Here is an 8171-nt window from a genome sequence, read left to right as displayed (position 1 = left end):
ACTTACATGAGTGTTATTTCCTTAACGGCAGTGTTTAAAATCAATGTTCCTCACAAGTAGAATAACAATAACACGCGCGACGCGCTCACATAATGGCGTTCGAGCAACGATTGACAAGTGCAAAGAAATCACCTCACCTCCCTCACCTATCCTCGCACTATTCAAGTTCAAATTGTTGCCAACGGGAAGACACAGAATATGATTTAACGTTAATTTGTCAATATTATACTTTAGTGTTTTTTGATAAGAAATTTTGAATTTCTCTAAGTTTATAATGTTGGGGGCACCTCTAAATGTATCATGTGCCAAATAAAATTTTGCATGTATATTTGCGAGAAATAACGGAAACTTTTTACAGGTATTCCAAAACGAAAAACCAAAAAAAAAATTTCACTCCACCCTAATGTACATATAGTATAAAACAAAGTCGCTTTTTCTGTCCCTATGTCCTTTTGAATGCTTAAACCTTTAAAAATACGCAACGGATTTTGAAGCACTTTTTTTTAATAGAAAAAGGGTGATTGAAGAGGAAGGAACGGATGAACATATTTAGCTGAAAATTGGTAGAGGGGTAGCTTAGAACCAGGAGACAGACATAGGATAATTTTTATCCCATTCTGGCTAGGGTCTTCAGATCAAAACGTGGACCTGGGTAATGCTGGGATATGTTTGTACAATATGGGTATCAAATGGAAGCTTTTTATGAGTATTTTGATACGGGGTATTTTTCGTACCCGCGTGTAACTAGGGTCTCGAAATATAACGCGGGTACCTACCCCTAGAATGTGTTTATAGAATATGGATAACAAATGAAAGCGTTTGATGAGTGCTTTAGTACATGGTAGTTTTCATAACTATTGGTGACTAGGGTCTCAAGATTGAGGCCAAAACGTGGACCCGGGTATCCCTAGAAAGTGTTTATACAATATGGATAACAAATGAAAGCTATTGATGAGTGCTTTAGTACAGGGTAGTTTTCATATCTATTTGTGAAGGGTCTCGATATATAGGCCAAAACGTGGATCCTGGACCCGGATACGCCTGGAATGTGTGTGTAATATGGATATCAAATGAAAGATGTTGCTGAGAGCTTTAAAGTAATTTTCATTGTGATATTCGATTTAGTCGCATCAACCTGGCAAAACTGATAAATATGCATGCGAAGCCGAAATAAAGACATGAATTAATAATACCGACATAACTATTTACATACGTTGTATTCGATTTGCCTAGCAATAAAGGATGAAGAAGAATGGGAAAAACTTGAGAGAAGAGAAAAGATGGCAGGAGAAGGAGACTGAGAAAGAGATAGAGTGAGACGAAGATAGAGATAGATGAAGCGAAAATACGGAGGGAGGAGTGAATAAAATAATTAAGGAAAAGTGAGGGGGGAGCAGAGTTAGACGGAAAAAGCTTATTAAAATGTATGCAGATAAACCAAATTTAGGGCAGAACAACGTCTGACGGGTCTGTTAGTATAGAATAAAACCCTAAATAAACATTCTTGAAATATCAATGGAGGCTGACTTTTTTAGCATCTTATGAAAATAGTTGATTTCACTGAATGTGTCCCATGGCGGGGTAGCTAGCTACATTGATGGGGCGCTTCATCAGGCATGTAGTAAAGCTCCGAAATGAGATTAAAAATATTTTTAAATTATTTTTGATATGAGTTCATTTTATCAAACACATTGTTACAAACAAAAAGTTGCAGGATCGAAAAATAATACATCCTGAACTAATCAAAACTAATATAAAACAAGTAAGGAAGTTCGGGTGAGGCTAAGTTCGGGTGTAACGGAACATTATATACTCAGCTGAGAGTTATGGAGACAAAATAAGAGAAAATCACCATGTAGGAAAATGAAACTATGGTAACCCTGGAATGTGTTTTTATGACATGTGTATCAAAGTGTATTTTAAGAGGGAGTAGGCCATAGTTCTATGGGTGGACGCCATTTAGGGATATCGCCATAAAGGTGGACCAGGGCTGACTCTAGAATTTATTTGTACGATATCGGTATCAAATGAAGGGTGTTAATGAGTATTTTAAAAGGGCGTGAGCTTCGTTCTATAGGTGGACGCTTTTTCGAGATATCGCCATAAAGGTGGACCAGGGCTGACTCTAGAATTTGTTTGTACGATATGGGTATCAAATGAAAAGTGTTAATGAGTATTTTAAAAGCGAGTGGGCCTTAGTTCTATAGGTGGACGCCTTTTCGAGATATCGCCGTAAAGGTGGACCAGGGGTGACTCTAGAATTTGTTTGTACGATATGGGCATCAAATGAAAGGTGTTAATGAGTATTTTTAAAGTGAGTGGTGGTAGTTGTATATGTGAAGGCGGTTTCGAGATATTGACCACAATGTGGACCAGGGTGACCCAGAACATCATCTGTCGGGTACCGCAAATTTATTTATATATGTAATACCACGAACAATATTCCTGCCAAGTTTCCAAGGGCTTTTGATTTCGCTCTGCAGAACTTTTTCATTTTCTTCTACTTAATATGGTAGGTGTCACACCCATTTTGCAAAGTTTTTTCTAAAGTTATATTTTGCGTCAATAAACCAATACAATTACCATGTTTCATCCCTTTTTTCGTATTTGGTATAAAATTATGGCATTTTTTTCATTTTTCGTAACTTTCGATATCGAAAAAGTGGACGTGGTCATAGTCGGATTTCGGCCATTTTTTACACCAATACAAAGTCAGTTCAGGTAATTACGCGAACTGAGTTTAGTAAGGATACATCGATTTTTGCTCAAGTTATCGTTTTAATGGCCGAGCGGAAGGACAGACGGCGGACTGTGTATAAAAACTGGGCGCGGCTTTAACCGATTTTGCCCTTTTTCACAGAAAATAGTTATCGTCCTAGAATCTAAGCCCCTACCAAATTTCACAAGGATTGGTAATCTTTTGTTCGACTTATGACATAAAAAGTATCCTAGACAAATTTAATGAAAAAGGGCGGAGCCAAGCCCATTTTGAAATTTTCTTTTATTTTTGTACTTTATTGCACCATATCATTACTGGAGTCGAATGTTGACATAATTTACGGATATACTGTAAAGATATTAAATTTTTTGTTAAAATTTGACTTAAAAAAATTTGTTTTTTTAAAGTGGGCATGGTCGTTCTCCGATTTTGCTAATTTTTATTAAGCATTCATATAGTAATAGGAGTAACGTTCCTGCCAAATCTCATCATGATATCGTTTACGACTGCCAAATTACAGATTGAAAAACTTTTAAATTACCTTCTTTTAAAAGTGGGCGGTGCCACGCCCATTGTCAAAAATTTTACTAATTTTCTATTCTGCGTCATAAGTTCAACTCACCTACCAAGTTTCATCGCTTTATCCGTCTTTGGTAATGATTATCGCACTTTTTCGGTTTTTCGAAATTTTCGATATCGAAAAAGTGGGCGTGGTTATAGTCCGATATCGTTCATTTTAAATAGTGACCTGAGACGAGTGCCCAGGAACCTACATACCAAATCAAGATACCTCAAAATTTACTCAAGTTATCGTGTTAACGGACGGACGTGGCTCAATAAATTTTTTTTTCGATACTGATGATTTTGATATATGGAAGTCTATATCTATCTCGATTCCTTTATACCTGTACAACCAACCGTAATCCAATCAAAGTTAATATACTCTGTGAGCTCTGCTCAACTGAGTATAAAAATATGGCTCACTATGCAAGCTGTAATTTGGCACTCGTTGAAGATATTGTTCGGCCGGGGTGCGTCTGATCCTTGCGAGAGGTGGGCGCACCGGGTCGATCTCATTGGGAATATGCGGATGGAAATAGAGAAATAAGAAAGTAGGCGAGATTTCTCGTTATAATGGATGTAATTTATTATGTGAATATATAAATAACCTGGTTACAATATTACCTGAATATATTGTTGTAAACAGTGGAGATCGCTGGCGGCAGATGTTAGCTGGTTGGCTGTTAGAATCCAAGAGGCTGGTTGTATAAAAGGCTACAACCGTTGACCCGCAAAATCCTCCGTTCTGGAGGGGAAAGGCACCCACACATCAACCCCGACATGCATATGCATGAGTGCTGACAAAAAACACACCTACACGTGCATGTACATGCATGCACATGCATGTGGCGATGATGGTGTGAGTGGTTATAATTAAGTCGAGTATCGAGTATTGATTCGCAGAGTTGCATTGGGGGGATCGCAAACAGATGCGGAAAAGTTAAACATGCCGGCCCCCTTGCGATACGCAACATTGTTTTCCGCCAGCGACCTCCGCTGAAACGAGAAAAAAAATTAATATAAGACTTACACACTAAACTTAATCTAGATGAGGAGTTCGCCAGCTTCGTGGGTGGCCGGGAATCCTTCCCGACTTGTTCAGCATGCCACCTAAACTAGGATGAAACGGTAATGGTTATGAACAGATATAAGTGAATATTTCTTGCCATTGAATTATACATAATTCTTAAATATAGAGATTCAGAACGTAATATATGTATAGTCGATGGCCAGTAAGGCTGGACGAAGGGGCCGGGGTCTCCGTTCCAGAATGGCACCATTTTTTGTTATTCTTTGTTTTGTTTTTTTTTTTTGATGGAGGCCGAGGTCTCCGTTCCAGATTTGCGGTTTGTTTTTTTTGGTTGGACGAAGAGGCAGAGGTCTCCGTTCCAGACTCGAGGGTTTTGAGGTTTTTCTGGGCTGGACGAAGAGGCCGAGGTCTCCGTTCCAGCGTCTAACTTGTCGTATCGCTCTCAAGGCAACTGTGGCATTTTATGGATGTACCAGGGCGAGCGGCCGTGAGGTTGGTTGGGTGAAACGGAGGTGTTTTATTACAAACGTATGTTAAAATGGATGAATAAAGCGAGTTTAAAACGAAGCGTAGAGGCCGACGAAGTTATGCATTTAATTTGTGCGACAGCTCATGACGAATATCGAAAATCGTAATTAAATTCGAAAGTTCACCAACTGCCCGTGCTTATATGATGTGCGATGGATGTAAAGAGGCCTTTATTCGCTGCCTTGGAACACTCTTTGTGTTGATTTGGGCCATGTTGTGTGAGAAACCCAAATCGTGGGGTGTTTGTTGATTTCAACACAACCCTGGCGGGAATAGCCTATACTATCGAGTGTGGCAATTTGTAGAGCTGTCAGCTGATAACTCTTCAACTCATTGGAGTGAGACAGCTGTGCGGTGCTGCCAATTTGGCAGCGTAACGATACCTAATGGTCATGTCGCGAAAGTGTTTGAGGACATTCACGTTTGAGTTTGATGCGACCTGAATTCTGAAATGTTTCATTTTTTTTTTTTGTTTTTTTTCTTCATATTTTGTTGTGTGAAATTCAGCTTGTCGTCGACCGCTGTTCATGTGATCAGCGCTTTTGGTTTTACTCATTTGCTGATGTTTGTCTGGCAGCATTGTATTTTAGTGTTGTTATGCTCGCTGAGTCTGTGCACATAACCGGCATTTGTAACGTGACAAGCGAATTGGCAAGTTTCATCCGAGGAAAAAAAAAAAGTGAGTATACAGGTTATGGCCCTTTTTTTTTGGTTATGGGATCATTTTATAATGATACCATAATATAATGATACCACTTTCTTTCCTTTTCGTTTCAAGGCATCGTTCGAACTTCGTCCCAATCTTCGCATTACATTCTTGAATGTGCCGCGGAACTATAATCGCATAATATTGAAGGTGCGGTATTATGACGAGGGACCCTCGTGGTACACCCGTTTTTATCGGGGTTATGAGGGGGTCCTTTGGGTGAGCGCAGACTCCGCGGGCGGCCAGAAATTTATGTGCCGAGTGTGTGGGCACACGCTCAGCTGCTTTACCACATTGAAGGCCCACCTCAATCTCCACATGGGTTTCGCACCCTATAAGTGCAGCTGCGGGAAGCGATACCCCTCGGCTTCCTCGCTGGGGTTGCATCGCCAGCGAAAGCATAGCTCGCATTAAGCGGGATTACGTCGGTCTGCCTTGTCAGTGTGTAAATATATTTTATAACAAATAAATTGTAATTTTTGGACGGTGAATGGACAAAGCCTTTTTTTTCTTTTTTTTATCTTTTATTTTGTCCTTCCTCCCCTCTTTTCTCCTTTGGTTGTTTTTTTTTTTGTGTCCCGAACCATAGTGGTTGGTAGGGTGTGTCGGGCACCTACCTAGCTCGCGTAGGACTTGTTTGGGTTCCAGGCTAAAAGGACTGACGAAACTTTATCGGAACTTCAGAACACAAAAACAATTTCTATAATGAAAGCGAGACCACTGTTCCCCAAAGCTTAGGGAGTTTGACATGTTTTTTGTTTATGTTTGACATTTTGATTTTGCACTAACCTTTCAACAATGAAAACAATGCAAATAAATCGCGAAAATTATTTCGGTCTCGAGTGGTTCACTTTTTTTTCACAAGAGAGCTGATTTTGATTGTGTTTTTATGCACCACATTGTCAAAATATAAAAATTTTCATTTGTCGAAAAAAAAGTAAAGTTGTTCGGGTCCCAACACTCTAGTTTGTTGGATCCCGCGGATCCGATTTGTGATCCCATGGGGTCGCGCGCAATGTGTTTACGGCGTAAGAAAAGACAAAAGCAAATATCATCGAGTGGCAACCTTGATTAGTTCATTCAAAATGTCATTCATTCATGGAAATGAGTATAGACATTTTGAATGAATTTTCATTATGAAGCAAAAAAATGTATGATGGGTAAATATGCCGGTATTGTTCCTTTTTTTACAATTCTGAAAAAATGATTCAATTGCCTTTTCTTTTGTTTCATTTCAGATAACTACTTCTTTAAAAATATCGCCGGCTACAGATGCTTTACAACCTGAGTCTTTTCGAGCGTTATCCAAGGAATCATTAGAGGAAGTGTTGAGTAGAGACTCATTTTTTGCACCCGAAGTCGAATTTTTATTTTTTTTTTTTGTTGCATCCACTACTAGATTACTTGTCTGGGGAACTAATTTGTGTTTCGCAAATAATAAAACTTTCGAATAACCACCAAGAGCTAGTTCCTGTGCGTCGGTGCCATCCTTGGATTTGTGGCCATCCCGAGAAATATTTAAACACGTACATAAAATGGATTCAAGTGCCAGTAGCAGTAGCAAACTTGCTGCTATATCGAATGCAACAACAATGAATGGTAAAGCGGTGGCCACAACAACAAGAACAATTAATAATGGTGTCTGCAGAGAAGAAGATTCCTGGAAAGAAATTTCTTTAGAGGTACCTTGGGGTATTGTAGCTGGCAAATGGTGGGGTCTACAAAATCGTCAACCAGTAATCGCTCTTGACGGTTGCCAAGATAACGCCGGCACTTTTGATCACCTATGTCCGCTTTTACCTGCACACATTCCAATATTCTGCATTGATTTACCCAGTCATGGCAAGTCCACCCACTATCAAAAGGGTATGCAATATTTTACCTTTGGGATGGTATTTGCCTTATACGACACCTGGTACGCCGTTATGGTTGGGAAAAACACATTCTCATGGGACATTCCTTGGGTGGCGCATCACCTTTCATGTATTCCGCTTGCTATCCAGATGAAGTTAGTAAACTAATCAATATTGATATAGCCGGACCAATGCTGCGTAATGTTGACTCGACAGCAGGGAAGACAGGCTGGGCATTAGATAAATTTTAAGATTATGAAACATTACCATTGAGCAAGATGCCCTGTTAGGATTCAGTGCGGTGATGGCGGATGCAAATTGTGACATTGGATGTAATGTGGTGCGCATGTTATTCAACATAGTCACTACATGTTTGGCAGTGCATCGCGTGAAGCCCATTCCTTGGACAATTGTTTTACTTGCGCACTGGTTGGCACTTCACCGGTAAGCAGCAACCCGAAGAGACCTTCATGTGAAAAGGTTAAGCAATGAATTTGCAAGCGACAAACTGTTGTCGCATTTGTTTAAAAGGTGAATTGTTAATATCGATTTACCTTTACACTCCAACATTTCCAATGCGGCCAATTGAAATCATTGAAAAGTTAAACATATTTAAGTACGATGAAAATTTGCCAACTCTTTTGTGTCAGTCATGTCTTTATCGGTTATTTATATTGGAAATGGTTGCGGGGGTATTTCTAGCAGTGGCGTTGGTGTAAGTTAATTAAGCAATATTTCTATTGATCAAGGTTCTTCAAGCTTTTCCTCAACTGC

At 39.5% G+C, this 8171-nt stretch overlaps 1 pseudogene; it reads left to right on the top strand.

The window, feature by feature from the left end:
* The first annotated feature begins 7079 nt into the window (after window positions 1-7079).
* Window positions 7080-7687, top strand: LOC137246026 (probable serine hydrolase; annotated as a pseudogene).
* Window positions 7688-8171: the final 484 nt, after the last annotated feature.

Source organism: Eurosta solidaginis, chromosome 3 (assembly GCF_040869045.1).
Source record: "Eurosta solidaginis isolate ZX-2024a chromosome 3, ASM4086904v1, whole genome shotgun sequence".
Lineage (NCBI taxonomy): Eukaryota > Metazoa > Arthropoda > Insecta > Diptera > Tephritidae > Eurosta > Eurosta solidaginis.
The sequence above is the reverse complement of the archived record's forward strand: the minus strand, read 5'-3'. Positions and strand labels throughout refer to the sequence as shown.